We start from the raw sequence: 26,801 nt of genomic DNA, 5'->3' as shown, positions 1-26,801 counted from the left end.
CGTTCTGAAAACGCAGTAAGGAATGTTTCCAAAGAAGAGAAAGTAACAAGTGCTCAGTGCTACATGTATTTTCACTAGTTATTATCCCATATGCCTGGAATTCTCTCTACTTCTCTCTATTTCCTTTAATTCTGGTGCCTAGCCTCTGTTGATAGTCTTCAGTTTATTCTGTAGAAATTTTATTTGTCCTTAGTTGTTTTCACATTGTCTTCCTTATTAGACTTTTGAGTACCTCAAGATTCAGAACTCTTTTATTTCTTTGTATCTCCAGTGCTTAGTACAATAGGCTTATTATTATTAGCACATTGTAGGCATTTAATAAATGCTTTACTATAGTAGTATTGATACACTCAAATATTCAAATTAATCTGTGATCTCATAAAAGTATTAGGAACAACAGTGTACATTGAAATCAATTGGTGCTTTTTTGCTTTTTTTAAAAAAATTTTAATCAATATCTTCTTATAAATTAATATGCTCATGGTTTGAAAACTTTTGGCAGAATTAGAATTCAATCACAAACCTGACAACAAAGTTGTCTCTTTCAACAACAAAGATGCTCTTTCCATCACACTGATCCAAGTGAACATTAGTATTTTTAATTTTTTGGCAGTGAGTTTTAAATTCATATCTTTTAAGAATCTTGAATTTGTTTCAGACATTGTAATCTTTAAAATTGAATATTCAGTTTTGATTATATAATAATGGGTTGTTTTTCTTATTAATATGATTCCTAATTTCATCATATGATTCCTGGAACAGATATTCAGTGAAATAAGTTGGTTTTGCATTAGGTTTGCAAAGTAAGTAGCCAAGTTTAAAATTTCTAGTATGGTGTCTTAAATTTAAGTAGAATTAGTCCTGAACTCCATTTATCCTAGAGAGAACTTATTTTTTGAGATTCTTTTTATAATCTGAGCCAGACCAATGACTTGGATGACTAAAATAATGTCTCCTGAAAGACTGATTACTTCTTAGTTGTGGTAATGAATCTATTTTGAGTGAGAATACTTTTCTCTTAGCGTAATGTTTTATTAGTGCTTATTTAGAGAACTAGGATAAAGAATTTGTGCTGTTTAGAGAAACTGAGGGCTCCAGGATGCTGGGTGACACTCCCCTGTGATGAATTTATAAGAGGAGTTGAAAAAAAATCACCCGGTTGGGAAGGCATACATTGTTTGAATGGAATATTCATGCCACTAAAATCATAGTCCAGATCAGAGTTTAATCCCTGTTGATTATTGTGTGAGAAAGATTTAAAAAAAAAAATATGAAGACAATCCAAGACGTCAGCTTCATTTAGGAATATAATCTGTCCCATTTGTGACTTGAGGTATTCATGTGATTCTGTTAGTAACTTCATTGCAATCGGAAAGGAAGAATTTATAAAAATTATTCATGAAAACACTCCAGAAAGTGTTAACCTTTGGTGACAGATGAGGAAATTAAAAAAAAAAAAGTTTGTGGGTAAATGAGATTATCCTTTTACCTTGTCCCAGAGCAGCTCTGCCTTACAGCCACTTCCTGCCTATGGAGAGCCTAGATGGGCATGTGATAAAAGTTCTGTTTGGACCAATGACTTACCCTGGAGACATTTGCTTTTCATTTAGGAACTGATCCACCTAGAGCCAAAAAGGAGAGTAGAGAATGCATATTATCAGAATTAATGTTTTATTGTAAAGAATTGTATGCAGAGTAGTATATTTTCAGCAATCTATAGTAAAAGATACCAGTTTTTGGTGTCACTGGAACTTAACCCCCTATTTCCCATATGTTCAAAGTATCAGCATTTGTGTTTTCGACTTTCACACCATTTTCACACCCCCTTTAAATTGAAGATTTGACCATGTATGTGTTTAACCACTTTTATCAAAGGTGTTGTTTACAAAGATCTGCAAATACTAGAAATAGCAGCTGTAGAGAGGCAAGAAGAAATAGTATTACCAACTACCAACATATGTCATCATCACCAAACCCTGTGTAGTAGGTACTCTTATCCTCATTTTATAGATAAGGAAACTGAAATAAAGGGTTTATTTAATATAAGTCCAGTGTTGCTTTTGTTGTTCCATCTAGTTATTATTCAAAACTGAGAATCCTGAATCTAAGACTATAGAGATTTGTCTTTATTTTAAGAAAAAAAATCAAAGGTACATTTGTAAAAGAAACAACTTGGAGGAGGGAGGAGGGAAGAGGGGAATACAGTTGTTGGAACCATTTTGTATTTGAAAGAAATGCTAGTAGATTTGTCTTTTCAAGGGACATCTGTGAAACCTCTTCCTGCCAGTATTGTTGAATTTATTGAAGGTGAGGATCTTGAGTTGAAGATAGAAATCTGTAATTATTGTTCCTTTAGTTTTAGACTTCCAGGAACATAGTAATATTTAACGCTAACTATTTTTCAAAATATTCTAGATTGAACACTGAATTGGTGAATGCATAATTAAAAACTGCTTTCCACTTTTAGATACAATACAAAAACTGAGGCTCTGAGGGGTTTTGATTGCCATATGAAAACCAGCTGTTAGGTGCCTGAAGTAGAATTGAGCCCCAGTGCTTCTGATTCTACTTAAGGCCTTTGGAAGCTGCATTATTGCTCTTCCAGATCTGAATTGAATATGTAGAATCTTAGATCATATTTCTCAGTGTTTCTCAGCAATACTAGGAGTACTTTTAAATTGCTAGAAAAATTTCTTGATGTTCATGAAGCAAATTTAGTTTTGATTCATCCATAATTGGATATTAACAATTAATATAAAATATTTATTGACAGAAGAATTTAAAATTTGATAATTTATGTTGCTACTAAGTAACTACAGCTTTTAAGAGTGATCAGGATCTATCTTTTGGAAATTGTTTTTTGTTTTTTTTTTTTAAGAGAAAGAAAAAAACCTAAGTACTATGACAATACAAATACTAAATATTCTAGTCTGAATACGAATTGTACCTTACCATAGGTAAGACATGAAATTATACCATTGAAATATATTCAGTTATATTCAGAAAGTCATTTTCATTCCATATTTCATTTTTTCAAAGTTCTCAGCTTTTTAAAGGATATAGTTCCTCCTACTGGTGCTTCACTAGAAGCAGGGATTTAATCTAGTTTTTTTTTTGTTTTGTTTTGTTTTTTTTTTTAATAATGAAACTTTGAAGACAATTCTGGTTTTCTGTCTTAGAAAATTGTTACTGGAAAATAAATACTATATGCTAATAATCACTTTCTTTGTCTGAATAGAATGGCTTTATTTAAATATTTAAAGTCTTAGCAAATATGGGCCAGTTGCACATGAGAGAATTATTATGACTTAAAACATTTGTTGCAATTCAAAATGCTATGAATTTTAAATTACGATTCTGTGCTTTTGATTTCCTTTCTTTGGCTTCAGTAATCTTATATTCTGTAGGTTAAATGTCTAATAAGCATCCAGAACAAAGCGAAACCTAGAAGGAGGAAAAGAAACAAAAAAAATTTAAAGAACACTTTTATTATGACTGTCCACAAAGGAAAAGAGTGCTTTCTTACAGCCAGAAAAAGCTAAAAGTCAGCTTGCTCTGCACACATACACTCCAGAGAAATGACAATGAAAAGAATTGAAAATAAAGGAAAGGAATAAGGTAGAGTGGCAAGTGCTCAGGATGAGAATGAAAGCAGGATTGGGAATATGAAGTAGCAGCAACAAAATTGATGAAAACAGAAAACCTCTGCAAGTGGATATATAGGATATGGAGACAGCAGAATGGGAAAAAGGAGCAATTTAACCCTCAACATTCCTCTCAGGGCATTGATGAGCTATAATTAAAAACATTGTTACCATCAGGATTTAGAAAGATTATTTAATTAGATTGGGACTAAAGGCCATTAGTCAATCAAAGAAAGACTTGAACTAGACTTAGTGTTCCAACAAGGGGAGTTGCCAGTGATCTTACTGCTAAAATTTTCTCCAAAGTTTGGGCAGTTACAGGGCATTGTAGATAGAATGGTGGTCCTGGAATCAGAAAGAAAAAAAAAAAAAGAATTTAAATCTAGCCAACTCTGTAAAATCACAACTGTTTATCTTAGTTTCCTCATCTGTAAAATGAGCTGGAGAAGGAAATGGCAAACTATTGCAGTGTTTTTGACAGGAAAACTCAAAATGGGTCATGAAGAGTTGGACCTTACTAATCTACTAAAGAGTAATAAAAAATGTTTCTTGGCAATTCCTGCTTTCTTCTTTGGGTGCTTTTCTGAGAGCATGGCCATTGAGGCCTTATGTTAAGACAAGCTTTAAATGAGAATTCACTCAGAAAACTTCTATTATCAGAGCACAATAGCATATTTTTTTCTTTTGAATTCGAGGTGAGGGGTTAGGCCTCTATATACATATCTGAACCGTAGGGGGACAAATTTCATTCCTCCTTCTGTGATCTGTTCTTCAGAGTAGGGGTAAGGCACTGGAGACCGAAAAAATATGTGCCTTATGGTTCAATAAACAATAAGTTCCTTTATAGAGTAGAAATTTCAGAAAGCCATATTTCTACTTAATTTAAAGAAATATTTTCTAACAATCAGAGCTGTCTAAAAACTATAGTAGGCAGCATTATAAAGAAGACCCTGGGGAGCTTCTTCACTGGAGATCTTTTATCTAGAGAGTATGTAACCAAAGAAGTGCAGGATTTCAAAAGTTGGAAGGTACTTTGACTGTCATGTAGTTTGACCTTTGCATATAAAGAATTCCCTCTACAGTATTCTTGAGAAGTGGTCATCAAGTTTTTAATTGAAGACTTTTCTAGGAGGAACCCACCCCTTGCTGAGTCTGATCATTCTACTTTTGGATAACTCCAATGATAATAGGTAGTAGTGGTGGTGGTGGTTGTTTTGTGGTTTTTTTTTTTTTGTGTGTGTTTTTTTTTTTTATAACAGGCCCAAATTTAACTCTGTAACTTTCATCCACTGCTCCTAAATCTGTCCTCTAGGACCAAATAGATTAATTCTTCCATGTGACAGTTCTTCAAATGCTCAGAGGCAGTTATTATGTCCTCCTTGAATTTTTTTCCTCATTAAATAGTATGTTTTTAAGTCTTAGCATGTCAGGGATTTGAAGGCCTTTCACCATCCTAGTGGCCTTCCTTTAGATGTTTCCAGTTTATCAGTATCTTTCCTAAATATGAGGTCTAGAAGAATGTAATAAAACTTTCAATGTGTTCTAATAAGAGCAGAGTAGAACCAGACTTCTCACTTTTTTATTCATAGAACTTAAATTTCTCTTAATTAAGCCTGTCATATTAGGTTTTTTTGTTGTTGTTGCCATGTCACACAATTGAGTCATCTCCAATTTATATTTTGCAGCTGTCACTTGTTGGCTTTTCAAACACTGTCTAAATAGGTATTCCTCATTTTGTACTTGTGAAGTCAGTGTTTTTTTTTTGTTGTTGTTGTTGTTGTTTTAAACAAAAGTGTAAGACTTAACACTTATTATCCTCATTAAATTTCATCTTATTAGAGAAGTCTCAGTATTTTACCTTGTTTAGATATATGTGACTCCTGCCTTTGTTATCCATCCTTTCCAGATTTGTATTATCTACAGATTTGATAAAGATTCTATTTAAACCATTGATAAAAATGTTAAATAGCCGAGTACTCCACCAGAAGTCTTCCAAATTGATACTGAAGCATTAACGATTATTTCTTTGAATTAATTTAATTTATTCAGCCATTTCCAAATGTCTCGAGCTCTCAACTAGATGTTCTCTATCCATTTTCTCAGAATCACAAAGTTAGGCACTGTCTTGAGTCCAGATTTGAACTTAAGAGGATGAATGTTTATGACTTCAGGCCCAAAACTCTTATCAATGTGCCACCTTGCTGCCCAGATTTATAGTTCATTGTCTAAATGTACAGTGTCATCAAGAATTTCTTTCCTAAGGGGGGGGGGGGAAACAAACAAAAAACCATGCTTGGATACATATATACATTCTCTCTCTTTTGAATAATATCCTTTCTAGAGCCATTTCTTTTCACAAATTTCATTCCTCTCAGTCTCATACTTAATGGAATCTAACTTACTTCCTTGTTTGTCTTTGTGTGTTTGTTCATTTAGAAATATATGTTGTACACGTGACTCCTGTTCTTGAGATGTTCAGTATACGTTGTATTGGATTATTCCTGAGATTCCCTCTAAGATCAAAATCCTGTGATTCTGACTCATTAAGGAATGGTAGATAGAAAGATGGCTAATTACCTTGGAGTTAGTCCTTATTAGGCCTGGGATAGCCTACATCAGTTTTGGCACATGGTGTCATGAGCAGAACTGTGTTTTTAGAAAATGTATCTAATAATGGTTTTTAGAATAGATTGAAGTGAAGAGAGAGATTGGCCTTGGTAGAAGTAGGTTATTGAACTAGTTTAGTAACAATAAAAATGAAAGAACATGAAATGAATGACAAGTAAAATGGACAGGGCAGCTGATTGGATATCAGGGTGTTGCATGATGCAGAAGGAAGACCATGAGCCATTCCTTCCTTTACTAAGGTTTTGAATATGTGTGATTGGGATCATGATTTTGGCTAGAATAAGAACATCAGGAGGAATAATTGTTTTTTTAGGGGAAGATAGTTTTATGTTTTAGGGTGAGTTTGAGATGTCACTGATTCTTACAGGCAGAGATATCAAATAAGCAGATGGAAATATAAGGCTGGAGCTCAGATATAGTCAGTTTTAAATAAAAAAGAAAATGTTTAGAAAATATTTTCTAAATTAAATTCTAAAAATTAAATGTTTTGTTATATATCAGCATATGCTTGGAAAATTCATTTTTTTTTCACAATGATGATGAATAATCAAGATGTTCATTTTCATTCCATGTTTCTATTGTGACTTTTGCAAATCTAAAGTAAGATATTAGTGGGCATGAACTGTTAGCTTTTATCTTTCCATTATATACATATTTTATTGGTTATTGTGCATTTTTAAAAATGTTTTCATTACTACAAAGAATCCTTTTTTGTGTAACTTTTTTTTTTATCAAGTGTGATTTGTACAAAGTACTTATTTTCATCCGCATAAAAGTTATGCTGTTGATACAGATTACTACAAACTCATCTATGTGAAAAGGTAATTTGTGAATCAAACATTTATGATCCCAAAATGCTTATAAATGTAGAGTCACAGCCACAGTTTAACAGACTCAATGGCTTGTGAATGTCATTTTTATTCATCTTAAATTTATTTGATAGATCATATTGAAACCTCAGAGTAAATTTGTTGTATTACAATTTTAAGATCAAGACACATTTGCATTTGACAGTGTCTAAAGTTGATAGAGAAAATACTTATATTTTATATTATTGCCAAGGCTACTAATAGAAATGTAAAATGACTTAATTGTAGTACTTTCATATCTCATTGAATCTTTCACATTTTTCATCAGTCCAATTAGCTATAAAATATATTAATATATTGGAGCAGTTGTACATGAGAGTTTGAAAGTGCATAGGCATGATTCAAAATGCCTAGAAATATAACTTGCCTCCTTAAAAGGCCACAATTGTTTTGTTTTGTTTTTCCACCGAGGTAGGTTCTATTAATATAACTGCCATATACAACCTCCTTGGGTTTCGAAATATTTAACTTGGTAAAAAAAGATAATAGCTGCTCTTGGAAAACCATCTTTCACTAAATGACACATAAGAGTGAATTGTTAAAATAAAGAGTATGAATTCAATTAAAGCTTTTTACTTTTTCTGTGGATTTTTTAAAAAATGAAGTTCTAAAACATCTCAGTTTAGCCCTGATGAAGCAGTACGGATCTTTTTAAAAGAAGGAAGGCACTGGCATTAAAACCTGAAAAGGTATCTTGTAGAAGGTGAAATCTTACCTGAGATTATTTCCCATGTTTCTCTATTTACCATTTCTTAATAATTTCATTACAATCATAGGTCTCTACTTCTTTATCCATTCCCTAATCAAGGGGTATCTACTTTCTGGTTCTTTTCTACCATAAAAAATACAACACTTTTCCTGTCCCTACTCTACCAAACTCCTCTAAGTTTAGTGTTCTGAATAATAGTTTACTGTGTGTCTTACAGAAGTGAAAAGCTTTAACTGAGTTCATATTATTTATTTTAATAATTCTACAAGACATAAGTGAAGAGGTAGTACTTTTTGAAGGCTGGTAATAGTTTCTGCAGAGGTATAGAAATGGAAAATGAAATTCTTTTTGAAGGAATAGGAAATAGATAAGTGTGAATTTAAAGTGTTTGTATATATGTCAATGTATATAAGAGTAGCTTGCCATAAATATGGAAAAGTTGACTTAATTCAAGTAAAGTTTTATTGATATGGGGTTTTTTTTTTAAATGTCACCTGTATTTCTCATTGTATTTCCTAGCATGCCCTTCCTTACTAATGAAAAATAAAAAAGTTGTTTTTAAAAAGTCCCACAACATCTATCAACATATTTTTAAAAGTCTAACTTTATGTGTGCTGTTCCATATCTGTGACCTCCCGTTTCTGGAGGAAGGAAGGGGAAACATTGGGGAAGTACCTTTTTATATCTCTTCTTGGGGACCAAGGTTAGCCATAAATATTCAAGTCCTTTAGTTTTGATCGTTTTGTTAACTTCTATTCTGTACTCATTATGTGTATTGTTTTCCTGGTTGTACTTTTTTTACTTTTGTATCAGTTCATATAACTAAACTGGCTTATTTTAAAAGGAATATATCTGAGGCTTTAGTCAACTGCCAGCTTGTCTACTTAGAGTCTTAGTTCTGTTTGAAATACTGCATTCAGAGGCATCGGCTTTATGGATGAAATGGTTCTGAGGATATTGAAAACAATCCTTGCCTTCTAGTTGCTCTCAGACTATGGTTGAGACCCTTAATTCCTTAAAATAAATCATATTTTTCATTTAGTTATGAAAAATGATTTCTGGCTACTATCTTAAAAATAATAATTAAGGCAATAAGAAGTACTTGTGGCAAAGTGGATAAGAGATCTGGCTTCATAATCAGGAAGTCCCAGGGTCAAGAACTGCCCCTGGCACATCCTAGCTTTAAGAACCTTGGACAAGAGATATACCTCTTTATACTGAGAGCAGCCCTTTCACAATATACACTGGTAGATAAACTGTCTTTTTCTGAGAATTCTTTATTCCAAAGAAATTCTAGATCCAGTTCCCTATTCCTAATAAAATGACACCATTTAAAAATTTAATTGACGAAGTTATTAATTTTTGGTCTATTGTAAATAAAGAATTGAAAAAAAATCATTCAGAGACCAAGGTTAGAGTTGAGTTGATATAGAGTTGAGTAGATGAAACATAAAATAATTTACATTAAATAATCTAAAGTCAATATAGCCATAGAGTTAATACACACCGAAGAATTGAGGTCTTGATGAGTCATCTTCCTTTTTGTTAAATGAAAATAAGTTTTTCTCAATATTTTATTTTTCCAAATACATATAAAGATAGTTTTCAACATTCATTTTTGTAAGATTTTATGTTCCAGTTTTTTTTTTCTTCCTCTCCCCAAAACAGCACATAATCTGTTATAGGTTTTATATATACAATCTTTTTAAACATATTAACATTTTTATCAAGTTGTACAAAAAAAATAAGGCCAAAGTGGGGAAAAACACAAGTAAAAAGTAAAAATACTATGCTTTGATTCATATTAAGTCTCTATAGTTCTCTGCTTACAGATGGCATTTTCTATCCCAAATCTATGTTGTCTTGGATCATTGTATTGCTGAGAAGAGCTAAGTTGGTCATATTTGATGCTGCTATATACATTGTTCTCCCGATTCTGCTTGTTTCACTCAGAATCAGTTCATGCAAGTCTTCTCAGCTTTTTTTCAAATCAGCCTTTTCATCATTTCTTATTCTATTACATTCACATAACTAATTCAGCCTTATCCAACTGATAGGCATCTGCTCATTTTCCAATTCTTTGCCACCACAAATGAGAACTTCTATTAACATGTCCTTTGAATGAAAGTATATTTTAAAACATTAAAGCTTTTGAGTCACTTGTAACAAGTTTAAGAGTTACAAATTAGAGAAAATGTATATTTTTTAAATGAATTTATGGATTCAGAAATGAAATTTTAATATATATAAATATATCACAATTTACTTTAGTTAAGATGCCATGAAACTGTAGATTATTTTGGATTTGAAGACAGAATATTTTCCAGGTAGCCTTCATTCATAGATCTGAATCTCATGTTTTTTTCTGATTTTAAGGGTTCTTTCTGTAGACTTACAGGCTCATAGATTTTGAGTTTAAAAAAAAAAAAACCTTATAGGTCATCCATTTGAGCAGTTCATTTTACAGATGAGAAACCTGAATCCCAAAGAGGTTAAGTAACTTTTTGTCATATTGGTGACACATACGTAAAGGCAAGCTTCAGACCTATGTTCTCTTGACTCCTAAATGATGAAGTACAGTTAACATATTGCCATACTAATGTTTTATAGTTTGAGATCTGAATTTTCTCTTTACCAAAATATATTGAGATTTCAGAAAGGAAACTTTTGTAATCTGTTTTACACATCTTGCTCCCATTTGGGAATTTTTTCCCTCTGGGAATGAATGTGCTTCTCAGTTGTTAGAAGGGACATTAATCATATATATTTAAGATAATTTTTCTTGCTTTGAATCATATGGTAAGGACCATTTCTTCTATACCCTCACCTCTTCCACCATCTGTCTACTTAAGCTTTTTAAAATGGTTTTGTATTCCATTTTCTTTCAAGAGAATAAAAACATCATCTTAGCAAATTATTTTATTTTCTTGAAACAATTAGTTTTGTTGTTTTTATCTATGATCGGTGAAGTGTGTGTGTGTATATATATATATATATATATATATATATATATATATATATATATAAATTGGATGGTTAGATGGATAACTGAAGTTAAAAATCAAGTGGTTTAATTGCAAATATAAGTAGGTTATCTTATTAACAATGTGAATGTCTTGGCATTAGGTTCTAAGAACACACTTAAATATGTATTAAAGTATTTTACAGCCTTGTCCAGTGAAATAGCACTGGCTCTGTAATCAAGAGATACAAGTTCAGATTCTGACTCACCCTGTGTGACCTTGGGCAAGTCACTTACAATGTTTATCACCATAATTTCCTTATCTGTAAAGTAGGAGAACTCAGTTAGATGGCCTCCTTTCCAGGTTGTTGTCTATGATCCTTTGAACTTATATTTTTATTACCTTTTCTCTTTGATTATATCTGAAGACAGGGGAGCATGGTTGATTGAAAACTAACCTTGGTGCCAAAAAGCCTGGAATTCAAATTCCACCTCTCTTCTCCCTCTGTCTCTTTCTCTCTCCTTCCTCTCTCTCTCTCCCCCTCTCTCCTCCTATATGACTTTGAATCAAGCACTGTTGCAAGGCTGCTTTCAAGGCTGTAAGAGGTAATGCCGACCTACAAGGTAGAAAGATTTCCTTCTCCTTTAAATAGTCCCAATACCAATCTAGGGGCCACTAGGTGGCACCATAGTCGTACGTCTAGAGACTTCTGAATTAAAATGTGATCTCAAATACAGACTAGTTGTGTGACCCTGGCTGAGTCACTTTACCCTTTTTGCCTCGATTTCCTCATCTGTAAAATGAACTTAAGAAAGAAATAGTTAACCACTCCAATATGGTTGCCAAGAAAACCTCAAATGCAGTCACATAAAAGTTTGACACAGCTGAAACTGAACAACAACAAATACCAGTGAAATCACAAGTTCAGTTCTTGTCTCTTTTACATTAAGAAGAGCTTCTGTTCTGGATTAGAGTCTGTATTGTATTTGTCTCTTGGCAGTCATTCTTTTTTCAGTCTAAAATTTTAAATATTAAATAATTAAAACTTCATCCTAGTTCTACCAGAACTGTTGAAATAGCTGCTAAATTTTCCCTTTATTTTTTTACTTACAAAAAGAACATGTACCTATGAAAGCTCCAGGAGGCCCTGAGTAGTTACCCTCATTGAACAAATGAGAAGGATGAGTATCTCAAAGATTAGGGGACCTGCTCGGAGGTCACAGAGGTAGATAGTGCCAGTAAAGATTCAGATGAAGATAGTTTTATTCCAAATTAATTTTTTTTTCCAGGGCACTAGTCTTTGTTGCCATCTCTCAAAATTATGATTTCAGTGACGTATTTTTAAAAATTATTTTAGGGAATATTGGATTTGTGCAGAGTAAAGTTATTAAAATTGCGTGCTATGTCTGAAATTTAACTCAATAATTGTATGAGACACTATTATTTTATTAAGAGACTTGGAGAACTCAACTCTACTTAATTAAAATAGAGTTACTATGATTATACCAGAACCATAACATAATAATGATGAACTCAAGTAATAAACTAGAGTCAAATATGAGGGAATTTTCAGAAAACAAGTTGGAATTTATAATTCCATATCTGTGCATTTATATTTGCTAAATTATGCAGGAATGAAGAAATGATTAGGAATTTTATATACTTTTGCTTTTAGAAACTTATTCAATTAGCAGAGTTTATATTCTGATTTGCAAATCTATATTTACATATATAAAAAATAAACTTATACCTACAGAGAAAGAATGCTATTAGAGCAAAGGTTCTTGATCTGTGACCCATGAATTAGCTAGCTGGATAACATTGTTTCCTTTATAATATATTTTATGCTTTTAAGAAACCTTTTTCTGAGAGGAGGCCTATAGATTTTATCAGACTGCCAAAGTGACTTATGAGAGAAAAGATTAATTAATTTAGATTAATGGCAAAACCACAAATGGCATTATGGAAATGGATTCTTGAAAACAGTACACTTGGACTGGGGGTGTAGTAAACAGGATGATAAAGAGAAATGAGGAGCCTTATGAATCTCTAACATACTGTGTATGTGAGAGAGTGTGAGAATTTGATACTTCAAATGCATGCTAATGAATCAGAAGGGATTCTTGGAGGAGGAGGAGAAGACTATGGCTTTTTACTTTCCCCCTTATTACATGACAGGACAATTTTTAGTATTCATTTTTTCTTTAAATTGAAACAATCTTTTAAATAAATATTTCCAGGATTCTGGGAAGATGTTGGAACAGATTGGTAAATTTCAAACTCTCTAAATTCCCCCCCCCCAAAAAAAATAGAACAAATCTGCACTTCAGGGTGAACATAGACTGGAGATCCAGAAGTCTCCCAGGACTTTCATCACCTTTGACTCTGTCTCCTTGTCTGGAGCATGGGCTAGCTTTCTGGAGGCCTTCAGACTGGACTTAGTCTCAGTGGAGTAATGGAGAAGGAGAGCCACCAGGAAGGTCTCTATCGTGAATTCTGTCTGAGTTCTAGAGCTTGAACTCCAGCCTCCAGTCCTCTGTCTTCTCCTCCTTCTCTGTCTCTGGCTGAGTTTGTCCCATTTTTATGTTCTATTACAATTACATCATTACAGCATACTAAGTATAAACCAATCATTATATCACTAGGGAACCATTATTTGTTGTAAGATTAAATCAATCATATTGAACTGGAATGTGGTTCATTCCCTGCTGCAAATATAAAACTATTGGCTTCTTGCCACGGCTTTCTTTGTTTGTCTCGTTTGTATGTCCTTTTTTTGTTGTTGTTGTTTTGGTTTGATTTTTTTTTTTCCTCAATGGTATTTTATTTTTTCTAAGTATATGTAAAAATAGTTTTCAGTATTCATGTTTGTAGATTTGATGTTCCAATTTTTTTTTCCTCCTCAATCTCACTCCTCTCTCCAAGATAGCAAGTTAAATATGTGTAATTCTTTTATATTGTCATATTTGTCGTGTTGTACAAGAAAAATCAGACTAAAAGGGAAAAAATCATGAGAAAGAAAAGGCAAACAAACAAACAAAAAAAAAGGTGAAAATATATTTCTGTCCACATTCTTTCTCCATTAATTCTCTCTCTGGATGCAAATTGAAATTTTCCATCCCAAATCTATTTGAATTGCCTTGATTCACTGCATTGTTGAGAAGAGCCAAGTCTGTCACAGTTGATTGTCATATAAACTTGCTGTTATTGTATACAGTACTATGTACTGTGTTTCCGGGAACTTAAAATTAGTGATGTTCTTATCACTTAAATATATTATCTGATGTTGGTAAATATACAGGCAGCTGAAGATGAGATCTACATTTGATCTCTATTTCCTATCTTTGTCAGGCTAAAAATGACTTAGAAAGGCAGAAAATTTCCTATGGGCATATCTGTATCTAGAATGGCCAGAATTTGGGCCAGCAGCAAAAGATTCAGGGACTATCAGTCTAGAGATGGCAAAAAGTGTGGTAAAACTGTTCATTGGATGCAGCTGGTACTGTTGCCCATATACAGTTGTATGCCAGTGTCAGGGCAGAGAGAAGTAGTCAGTCATAGGAGAGTAAAAGGCCTGATTTCAATTCCAAGGCGAAGAAGAGCACTAGTACAGGGGGCCAAAGGTCCTTCCTGTGTAAAGACCAAAGTGTAAACCAGAAAGACAGTCTCTCCCTGCATCATACCATTTTGGAGCACCAAAAACTTTCAGAAGGTTAGAACTAGCTCTGAAAACAAGCACAAAAAAGCCTGATGGCACAGTGCTTCCCCACTACTAAGTAATAAGAACCTAATTTTAACATGAAATTCAAAGTCGGGAAGTGGTAGAAAAATGGGCAAACAAAAACAAAAAAATCTTGACCAAAATCATTGCAATGATAGGGAAGTCCACCACAAATTTAAGAAAATAATGTAAAAACAACTGTAAGCAAAGCCTCAAAGATACAATATAATTGTGCTTAAGCCCAACAAGAATTCCTGAAAGCATTAAAGAAAAATAGAGGAAAATTTGGGGAAAGAAATGAGTGATTCAAGAAAATTATGAAGAAAGAATAGGTTGGTAAAAGAAGTATTCCCAAAAAATTGAATAAAATAACACTTTAATAAACAGAATTGGCCTAATGGTAAAAGAGGCACAGAAATTTACTGATGAAATTTTTGTTGTTCAATCACGTGCTAGCTCTTTGCATTTCTTGGCAAAGATACTGGAGTAATTTTGCCATTTCTTACTTTAGTTCATATAGATGAGGAAATAGGCAAACCAATGGGGTTAATTGACTTGACCAGGGTCACACAGGTTGTCTGAGGCCAGATTTGAACTCATGAAGATGAGTCTTCTTCTAGAGCTTTGGCATTCTATTCACTAGACAAAACCTAGCTGTTTTGTCATTGAAGAAAAGAACTCCTTAAAAAGCAAAATAGAGAACAATTGGAAAAAGAGGTTCAAAAATTAAATGAAGAAAAGCACTTAAGCAGAATTGACCAAATGATGTAAAAAGCCCACTGAAGAAAATCTTTAAAATTCAGAATTGGGCAAGTAACATCAAAAATTTTTACAGCAAGTTCTCAGATAAAAGCCTCTTTTTGTTTTGTTTTTAATTAATTGATTTGGTTAATTTTTACAAAAATTTTATGCATAGATAATTTTCTAGCATTGACAATAGCAAAACCTTTTGTTTCAACTTTTTCCCTCCTTCCCCCAGATGGCAGGTTGACCAATACATGTTAAATATGTTAAAATATAAGTTAAATACAATATATACATATACATGTCCAAACAGTTATTTTGCTGTACAAAAAGAATCGGACTTTAAAACAGTGTACAATTAGCCTGTGAAGGAAATAAAAAAATGTAGGCAGACAAAAATATAGGGTTTGGGAATTCTATGTAGTGGTTCAAAGTCATCTCCCAGAGTTCTTTCACTGGGTATAGCTGGTTCAGTTTATTACTGCTCTATTGGAACTGATTTGGTTCATCTCATCGTTGGAAAGGTCCTCGTTCATCAGAATTGGTCATCATATAGTATTGTTGTTGAAGTGTATAACAATCTCCTGGTCCTGCTCATTTTACTCAGCATCAGTTCATGTAAGTCTCTCTAGGCCTTTCTGAAATCATTCTGTTGGTCATTTCTTACAGAACAATAATATTCCATAATATTCATATCACAATTTATTCAGTCATTCTCCAATTGATGAGCATCCGCTCAGTTTTCAGTTTCTGACCACTATAAAGAGGGCTGCCACAAACATTTTTGCACATACAGGTCCCTTTCCCTTCTTTAAAATCTCTTTGGGATATAAGCCCAGTAGTAACATTGCTGGATCAAAGGGTATGCACAGTTTGATAACTTTTTGGGCATGGTTCCAAATTGCTCTCCAGAATGGCTGGATGTATTCACAATTCCACCAACAATGTATCAGTGTCCCAATTTTCCCACATCCCCACCAACATTCTGCATTATCTTTCCCTGTCATTCTAGCCAATCTGACAGGTGTGTAGTGGTATCTCAGAGTTGTCTTAATTTGCATTTCTCTGATTAATAATGACTTGGAACATCTTTTCATATGGCTAAAAATAGTTTCAATTTCTTCTTCTAAGAATTGTCTGTTCATATCCTTTGACCATTTATCAATTGGAGAATGGCTTGATTTCTTATAGAGTCGATTCTCTATATATTTTGGAAATGAGGTAAAGGCCTCATTTTTGTTGCAGAAAGCACAGCTTTGTTGGGTTGACTACATTGTTCAAATTGCCAAACATATGTTTGCCTAAAAGACAATTTTATAGCAAATTCATACAATGCAGTTATTCACATGGTGGTAAGGAATAATACAAGAAAACTCTTTAGGTCTCTGTAGAATTTTGCTATTGATTAGGAGACACTAGAACAGAAGCCTCCAACATGGTGGGCTCGCATCAAAGAAGGTGCTGTGCTCTATGTGCAAAGCAGAGTTGTGCTAGCTCAAAAGGAACATAAGACTCCTAAGTATAGAGCCATGTCCCTACTAAATGGTGTTACTACTTGTGCCCAACCTATTGAAGTCTTTTGAGCTTGTGTCAGTATAATCATCCACAACCAGAAACACTGTACATAGACCTCAACATATAATTTTGGTATATTTTTGGTCTTTGAGCCCAAAGAACAACATTTTGAGACTGCTAGAAAGCACCTTCTGTTCATCCTCTCTTGCCTATTCAACCCACACTCAATGAAAGCTCATAATCCCAGTAGAGGGTAAGATCCAGGTTCTTTGTAACTCCATATTATGACTTTAATTCTTTAGCACCAGTCTTCCCCAAATGTGATTTTTTTTTTTTCTCCAAGAGACAAATTGCTTAGAAAATTTCGCTTTCTTGGTAATCTAGATCCCTAATTCTCCAACTTGTGAAGCAAAACCCAAGGTTGTATGGTGCTGCTCATGAAATCCCCACCCTTTTTTGGCTAGGGGTCCAGAATCTGTGGTCTTCAGATTTGATTCTATCAGAAGCTTAGGAACTCTCAACATTTGCCCATGTGTCTGTCTTCTCCCTGTAGTGGAATGTTATACCACTTCCCCTAAAATTGAGAAGGCAGATTTCTTTAGGAACAGGAAAATGAAAGGGAGAGGAGGGAATTTTTTAGATGAACTAAGACACCAGATGAATGAATGGGACACTAGAAAAGAAAACTCCAGGAAAGAAATTTAAAATATATGTGTGTGTGTGTGTATATCCTCAGAAATTTGTTGTGTTGCTAATCTTTTCTTTTTCTGACTGCTCAAGTGCTGTTAGCTCTTCCCCAGAGAACACTTGGGCTTCAGCTAGCTAAATGAATTAAAACCACATGAAGGGTCACCATTTGTATGTTTTAGAAACAATTTTTTATTTGTTATTCTAGATGGTCTTTGAGAGACATTCCAACTTTTGGATTGCATATTTTTGTGATTCAAATATAAGTAATATTAGAGCCTTACTTTACTGGTATTAATGTTTTGTTCAGTTTTCATGGTAGGAGAATGAAAGGGAGAACTATTCGGGGGGGGGGAATAAAGTAGGGATACTAGATAAAAGGGGAAAATGGAATTTCATTGAGTTGGTGGGGGAAGGGGAGAGAAGAACACTGATTTGCCTTGATCTGATTTATCTTTCTGTGTGCAAAAAGGTGACACACAGATTTCTGTGCACATAGCTTATTAGAATTATCAAGTTCTCTGGGTGTATTCCTTTGATGAGAAAAACATCTTTAAGTAAAGAACTCTGAAATAGTTCCACTTCTATAGATGGTTGAGGAAGAATAGAGATAGGGTCATACAGTAAACTGTGAAGCAGTATTCAAAGGTCTATGCAGTATTCTAAAGTCTAGCACTGTGAATATTGAGGTCAATAAAGATAATGGCTGGGCTTTGGTTAGGAGAATCAATCAGCTCCAAAGCACTGATTAAGGGTTCCCTATACCCATGTTTGCAGCAATCAAGATACAAAAATGAACTAATTCCTACTCCCAAGGGTAACTTTCTTTTTTTTTGGGGGGGGGGGGACAATAGCAATGCCATATATAGAATAAATACACAGTAAATACAAAGTAATTGGCTTGTGACTTTGTGGAATAATGGAGTTAGAAATTCCAGGAGACTAGCAGTTAGGGAGATCAGGAAAGGTCTCAGATAGTCTTAAACTGAGTTTTGGAGGAAGGTGAGAGATTCTAGATGGAGGTGAGAAGGGAGTATATTCTAGGCATTGAGGCCAGCTCGTGTAAAGGTTCAAAGATACAAGTTTGTCTGGACCACATATAAAGAAAGTCATGTGTATAAAGTCCATAAAGACAGGATGAAACCAAACTGTAAAGAACTTTTAAAATGATAAATACAGGAGCTTATATATTTTCAAAGGGGCAAAAGGAAGGCCTTGGGGCTTTTTTTTTTTTCCCCCCTGAGGCTGGGGTTAAGTGACTTGCCCAGGGCCACACAGCTAGGAAGTGTTAAGTGTCTGAGACCAGATTTGAACTCGGGTCCTCCTGAAGTCAGGCCTGGTGCTCTATCCACTGTGCACCTAGCTGCCCCTGGCCCTGGGGCTTTTTAAGCTGGAGAATGACATGGTAAGACTTTTGCTTTTTTGAGAGTATTGAGATACTGGATATAGGGAGAACAATTAGGAGACTAGTGAAATAGTCCAAGTGAGATGTGATACAGGAAAGAACTAAACTGCTGGATATGTAAGTAGAGTGAGATACATTTTTGGCAAAGAATTCAGTACACTTGACAACCAACTTGGGAGGAAGCAAAAGTGAGGAATTAATGACAGGCTGTGAACCTGAGTGTCTAGAAGGTTGCTAGTGAGAGAGACTGACAGACACTGGGAAGAGAAGAAAAGAGAAGATAGACGGTATTATCTACTAGGTAAATTAATTGGACACATGAGAGAGGGAGGTTATATAAAGAGATATAAGGGCTCCACATAGCCATAATGCATGGTAGGATTCTAGATAAAAAGCTTGATGGGACCTTAATGGTTGTCAAAGACCAATCTTCTCAATTTATTTTATAGATAAGAAAAATGAGACCCAAGGAAGGGGGGAGGGGAAGGAGAAAGAAAGGAAAGAAGAGACAGAAAATTTATTAAATGCCAGGCACTGTGCTAAATACAGTCCAGCTCTCCAGGAGCTCATACTCCAACAGGGCATTCAGATTCAAATAACTAAGTACAAACCAGTGCCACAGAAACCTCAAGAAAAAGGACAGTGTCAGAGACAGGAGAAAGTCAGGAAGGCTGAGGATTGAGAAAAGGCTATTAATTGGCACATGGAAGATAATTGGTAACTTTGGAGTGAGCAGTTTCAGTTGAAAAGATGAATTTGTAAGCCAGAATGGAGAGTTAAGAAGAGAGTGAGAAGAAAAAAAGTAGAGGCTCCAACTGTAGACAGTCTTCTTAAGGAGCTTAGCCAGGGAAGGGAGAAGATAGGGGATAATAACTGGGAGAAGTATTAATTTGAGTTGAGTGAGAAGATTGATTGCAAGGATTGAGAATTTAGAGAGAAAGTGGAAAGACATTAAAAGCTGGCAGCTTTTTCTAGGATTTTGTGAAAGGGAGAAGATAGAAATGAAGGGAGGATATGTTGAAGGAGACCTAGGTGTTAAATTTATGCCACAGGGAAAGAGCTAGATGGGATCATGTACATGAGTACATGTACTTCAAAAGAGATATTGCTAGACTGGTCATGCAGATGGATGGTCAAGAAATAAAAGTGAAGTGTGAGGAGGGATCTCCTCCAGTAGAGATAAGTTTCTTGAATTTTGTTTTATCTTGACTCAAGTGGCTAATGTATAGTGTGTTGCTTAATGTTCTTAATAAATGTACAACTATAGAAGAATGTCACAAAATCAGAGTTGGAAGAGACTTTAGAGGAGAGAACCCCGTATATAAAATTTAGAATGATTTTTCTTCCTTATTTGAAAAGTTTTTAATGAGGAGAGAACCCCCTGGTTTTGAAGGGTTCTCCAAATGAGGAGACTTCATTCCATTTCTTAATAATTTCATTTGGCTAAGAAATTTTTGTGTATATTGAACCGAAATCTGCCTCTTTACGACTGACACTTTGCTTCTAGTTCTTCCTTTTGGGGACAAGTAAAACAATCTAGGTCACACGATGGCTTCTTTATGACATCCTGATTTATCAGACTATGGAATTGAGAAATGAGATTTCTGGGAAAGAGAAAGCAATGGACAGACCTAGATATTGGTTAGAGGAAAAAGGTAGAAGGGGAAGCTTTTTTACAGTAAAGTAGAGCATTCCAGAGGCCAAACCTAGAACAAATACTATAAAAGGAGTTGGTAGGACTGAACAGAGGAGGGGTGATACCAGTAGAAGGTTATATATATGAGAGAGAGAGAGCTGACCAGTAATTCTTGTCTTCTGTAGTCTTTGCATCTATAATTCTCAACTTTACAATACTGTTCACCCCTGAGACTTTTTGAGTTAGCATTCTCACTGTAATTGAGAGTGGATATCTGATTAATCAAGTTTTTTTTATAGTTTGTAGACTACATCGATATCATAGTGCTTTAATATTCTTTAAATTGGAATTTAATGCCTTATATTTAAGAATTTTCCATGCAAAATTCTTTATGAAGTTATAATCAGTGAAAAATCAATTTCCACATTTTTGCCATGCAGATAGCCTTTAAAAAGTATATTCCATGGTAAAAAGAAAGTTGGGTCTGTCTATCTTGATTATATAGTAATATCTTTCTTCCTTAAAACTCAGATGTACAGCTGTCAGATTGGCTAAGATGACAGGAACAAATAATGATGAAGTTGAAGGGGATGTGGGAAAACTGGGACACTAATACATTGTTGGTGGAGTTGTGAAAGAATCCGGCCATTCTGGAGAGCAATTTGGAACTAGCCCAAAAAGTTATCAAACTGTGCATACCCTTTGATCCAGCATTGCTACTATTGGGCTTATATCCCAAAGAAATACTAAAGAGGGGAAAGGGACCTGTATGTGCCAAAATGTTTGTGGCAACTCTTTTCGTAGTGGCTAGAAACTGGAAAATGAATGGATATCCATCATTTGGAGAATGGTTGGGTAAATTGTGGTATATGAATGTTATGGAATATTATTGCTCTGTAAGAAATGACTAGTAGGATGAATTCAGAAAGATTTGGAGAGACTTACATGAACTAATGCTGAGTGAAATGAGCAGAACCAGAAGATCACTATACAAATCAACAATACTGTATGAAGATATATTCTGATGGAAATGGATATCTTCAACATAAAGAAGATCCAACTCACTTCCAGTTGATCAATGATGGACAGAAACAACTATACACCCAGAGAAGGAACACTGGGAAATGAATGTAAATTGTTAGCACTACTGTCTATCTACCCAGGTTACTTATACCTTCGGAATCCCAATACTTAACATGCAACAAGAAAATTGGATTTACACACATATATTGTGTCTAGGTTATACTGTAACACATTCAAAATGTATGGGATTGCCTGTCATCTAGGGGAGGGAATAGAGGAGCGAGGGGGAAATTTGGAAAAATGAGTACAAGGGATAATGTTATTTTTAAAAGAAATTACTCATGCAGATATGTTGTCAAAAAAATTTATAATTATAAAATTAATAATAAAAAAAACTCAGATGTACAAATGGGAGAATTACTCTTTTACGTAATGACAATTCTTTCATATTTTTGAAGATCATTATTAAGCTCTCCCCTTAATTTTATATTTTTTAGGCAAAAGAATCTTGGTTCTATTAATCTTTTCACAAAATGCCTGTTTTCCAACCATTTGGTTTTGTATAAAGATGGGAGCCAATTATTGAGGATTCTATAATATTGATGGCAATGCTAATTAATTAGTACAGTGTTTCTAGAAATCAATCTGCCTATATGCACATGACTGCATTAGTAGTCATACATTTCAACTAAGTAATACCACTATTAGAAATATATCCCAAAGAACTTCACAAAAAGAGCAAAGAATTTTATAGCAAGAAAATGAAAACAAGCAAATGTGGAACTCAGAATTTTATGGTTAAAAAGAACTTTTGAGTTTTGGTGATGAGGATAATGAGATGACTCTTAACACTTTCTCCCCTATTGTCCCTGTCTGCTGTCCACTAGATGTAAATATTTATAATTCCTTTCTATAACCATGTTGTGGGAAAAGCCTTCCCACAACTCAGCAAACCTATAAGCAACTCAAAGAGGAATGTATATTCAAGAACTGCTAAAAGAAAGTAACAACTCGAAAAGTTACCACAAAAAATTCTGAATTTGTCTGGATGCTTAAAATATACATATATACATGTATTTTTAGTTAATTTTAGCATCTGCTTTATATAGGATATCAATCCTAAGAATACTGATACTTTACTTCACCCTTACCTCAATTTAGGTCCTTCTCAACGTCAATTTTTCACATTATTTTCAAATATCTGACTGATTCTAAAGATACAGTTTTATCATTTCCCACTAGGTGGCTCAGATATACCTCTTACACAAAACATACATTTAGTAACTTGTACTATCATTGTTTGCTTTCTCAATAGCAAACAGTACATATTTTAGAGATTTCAAATATGATTCCATATCTCAAAAATCTAGCAATTCTGTTCACATGTACCATGGTAAATTTACCCTACTAATCAGATCATTTTACAACCTCATTTGTACAGCAGCATTCCAGAGTCGAAAGAGAAGGAGCAGTAAAGTCACACAATACATGGTAGATAGGTAAGTAAATGTTCACTGTATGCCATGTATTGTACTAAGTGCTGAGGATATAGAACTAAACAAGCAAAACAGTTCCTATTTTCAAAGATCTTACATTCTAATGAGGAAAATTCTGTACAGAAATTGGGAGAACTGTGGTTGTTATGCAGACCGTCTAAGAGAGGTGTTTGGTGAGAAAGTCTGGGCCCCACCAGGGAAAAAACCTGATTTACCAGAACCAAGAGACACAGAAATCCAGGGTTCCATTGTGAAGGAGATAAGGATAAAGAGGATAGCAGCCAGCAGATCAGGATGTAGAATAACTGTAGATATATAATTGAAGAGATAATGAAAGATGTTTCTGGTTTGGCTTCAAGTGCAACTCCATTTGTACTTCCCCCTACAGAAGTTTAATTTATTTTATTTTTCAATCAATAAAAATATGTACTCTCTTTACTTCCAATCCATTTCCCTCCCACTCCACTAAATGAGAAAAACAAAACCCCTTTTGTAAATGTGTATAATCAAGCAAAACAAATTCCATTTTGTGTCAGAGAAAGAATTAGTTCTCATTTTAGTCCTTTACTTGGGAGGTAGGTGTCATGTTTCATCATTTGCAATGATGCATAGTCATTGTAATGATCAGAGTTCCTAATTTTCAAAGTTGTTCATCTTTACCATGTTATTGTCACTGCATAACTCGCTCATCCTATTTCTGTTCAGTCTGTATCAGTTCATAAAAGTCTTAGTTTCTCTGAAACCATCACAGTTATATTCTACAGTCTATTCATTTATTGTTTAGCAATTCCTTTATCGATTACCCCCACTAGTTTCCCATTCTTTTGCCATCTAAAAAAAAAAAAAAAAAAAAAGCTATAAATATTTTTGTATATCCTTAGTCAGGGTTTGTTTTACTTAGAAATAAATCCATCCTTCATGGATCCTCTTAATTTCCCCTTCCCTTATTTTCTCTATTGTCTGAAATGTAATTTTGAACCCAACTGTGTGTCTTGTGTGTCTGTTCTTCTGTCCTTTGACTAGTTCAGGAAGGTTCAAGTTGTTGGCAGCTCCTTCCCTCTTTTCCTTCCTCATTTATGTGAGATAATTTTTTACAATGTTATTTTGTCATTTTTATTGTATTCCTTTTCCTTCTCATTCCATTCTTTGCTTAAGATCATCAGTGCTACTCCTAAGTCATGTCTAATTAGACTTCAACCCCAAATAATAAAAGAGTTAACATATTATCTTCCCATATTAGAATGTAAGCAATTTACTTTTGTTAGCCTTTTATCATTGTTCATTAGTATTTACCTTTTATATTTTTCCTAACTCTTATGTTTGAACTTCAAAGTTTCTATGAGGTCTTTTATTTTGCTTTTTATTGGAAATAAAGTCCAGTTTTTCATTAAAAATCCTTTTTTTTTTTCCTCTTGTAGGATTATGCTAGAATTTAGTGAATAAGTTATTCTTGGAGGTAAGCCATATATATCCTTTGCCTTCTGGATATCATATTCCAAAGCTTCTGCTTCTCTAGAGTGATGCAACTAGATCATATATGATCCTGTCTGTGTGTGTGTGTGTGTTTTTTTTTTCCCCCTGAACTGCTTGATGTAATTTCCCCATCCACCCCTAATCTGGAAACCTATGGAAATTTCTTTTTGGAAGGTGACCAATGAATTTTTTTTCCTATTTGTACTTTGTTTACTGGTTCTAAGAGATCTCTGGTCAGTTTTCTTTAAAGTTTTTTTCGAGATTTCTAGAATTGTGATGTCTAGACTTTTATGGCATTTAGATAATTTTGTGATTGCTACATGGTCTCCTCAAGTTATTTTCCAAGGTCAGAAATACCTTCAACCTTAGATTTTACCTTTTTTTTTTTTTTTTAAGCCTTTTGATTTTTGGTTAATATTTCCTATTATAAATGTTTCTGCACAAATATGCTCTTTACTCTTTCTTTGATCTGTTTGTGGTATAGAGGTAGTGGCACTGGGTACATACATTTTAATAACTTTTTGGCATAGTTCCACATTACTTTCCAGAATGGTTGAACCAGTGATTTCCTTCTCTGGAAATCACCTATTCATTACTTTAACCATTTACAATTTTTCAGTGACTCTTCCACATATATGTATATATATGTATAAAAACTCAGTTGTGTAAATATCTTAGAAATGAGACCTTTATCAAAAATACTTGCTGCAAAGATTTCCCCTTCAATTTCCTACTTATCTTCTAATTGTAGAAGCATTGGGTTTTTTGGGGGGGTTTTTGCACACAATATATATTAATTTTACATAATTACAATTGTCCACATTATCTTCTTTGAGTGAACCTCTGTCTCTTGTTTATTTATGACTCTTTTCTTCCCTTCATAGACCTGACAGGTAATTTCTTCCTTGCTCTTTTAGTGTGTTACAATGTCATCCTTATGACTAAATCATTTGCCCACTTGGAGTTTGTCTTCTTGCATGACGTGAGATGTTAGGCTACACCAGGTTTTTCCAGACTTTTCCCATTTTCCCAATAATTTTTGTTGAACAATGAATGCTTACCCAAATAGCTTCAATCTTTTGATTTATCAAATATTATGTTACCATGCTCATTTGTTACTATACATTGTATTCATTGATTGATCTCTCTTACTAATACCAAATTGTTTTTTGTTTTGTTTTTTTTGACAATAACAACTATATAAAGTATAGTTTGAGATCAGGTATTGCTAGCCACCTGATCAGGTACTTTCTTCTTATTTTTGTCCAACAATTCCTAGATATATTTTACCTTTTGTAACTCCAAATGAGTCTTTAAAATAGCAATATAAAATAGTTCTTTGGTAGTTTCACGTGGTACTGAATTAAGTACATTAACTTAAATGGTGTCATTTTTTTTTTTTTTTTTTTTAATGTTGGCTCAGCCTAACCATCTCTGTTGGAATACACAGGAGCTGTTAGAATACAGAGGAGCCACTGACAGTGGATGCTGGAGATCCAACCCAGACCTGCAGAATGGATCTCCTCTTGTAAGAGGATAATACAAGGAGAATGAGAGGTCCTTACATTATCTGACCTCTCTCCTCTTCCCTTTGCCTCCAATTTATCTAATTCCCAGTCAGTAACACCTGTGTCACCAAAGGCTGTCCTGCAGCTCCTTCACATGTTATGAAGCACAGCTGTGGAGGCTTTCAGGGAATTGACCTATCCCTTAACATACTCCACTTAATATTTCTCTCTCATTTAGATCTACCTTTATTTGGTAAAGAATGTTTTGTAATTGTATTAATAATGTTCCTGTGTGTGTCTTTGCAGAAATATTTCCAAGTATTTTATACTATAGTTATTTTAAACCAAATTTTTCTTCTTGCTGGATTTAGTAGGTAATATACAGAAGTGCTGATATTTTTGTGTTAGTTTATTTTATATTCTACAACTTTGCTGAAGTTGTTAATCATTTTTATAAATTTTTTTAGTTGACTTTCCTAAATAATTATATCATATACAGAAAGTGATAGTTTTATTCCCCTCCCCGCCTCCTCCAATCCTCTCCCCTGTTAATTAACTATTTAAATGTTAAATATCCGAGGCCAGATTTGAAGTCAGGTCTTCCTGACTTCAGGGCTGGTGCTCTATCCACTGTGCCATCTAGCTGTCTGGCTTGTTCTTTCTTTAATTCTTTTTCTTATTTTATTACTTTTGCTAGCATTTATGGTACAATGTTGAATAATTATGGTGATAATAGAAATCCTTACTTTCACTGTTGTTCTTTTTGGGAAAGCGTCAAAC

At 33.9% G+C, this 26,801-nt stretch overlaps 1 protein-coding gene across 9 annotated transcripts in view; it reads left to right on the top strand.

The window, feature by feature from the left end:
- MAPK8 (mitogen-activated protein kinase 8) overlaps window positions 1-26,801 on the top strand; it is a 100,389-nt gene that overhangs the window by 19,875 nt on the left and 53,713 nt on the right. For 2 of the 9 annotated variants that reach the window (XM_074296132.1, XM_074296134.1), the window contains exons 2-3: window positions 22,986-23,043; window positions 24,459-24,496. The exons of the other annotated variants lie outside the window; for them this stretch is intronic. The gene's annotated coding sequence lies outside the window, so the exon portion shown is untranslated. The remainder of the gene's footprint in view (window positions 1-22,985; window positions 23,044-24,458; window positions 24,497-26,801) is intronic. 9 annotated transcript variants of the gene reach the window in all.

The sequence above is a fragment of the Sminthopsis crassicaudata genome, chromosome 2 (assembly GCF_048593235.1).
Source record: "Sminthopsis crassicaudata isolate SCR6 chromosome 2, ASM4859323v1, whole genome shotgun sequence".
Classification (NCBI taxonomy): Eukaryota; Metazoa; Chordata; class Mammalia; order Dasyuromorphia; family Dasyuridae; genus Sminthopsis; species Sminthopsis crassicaudata.
The sequence above is the reverse complement of the archived record's forward strand: the minus strand, read 5'-3'. Positions and strand labels throughout refer to the sequence as shown.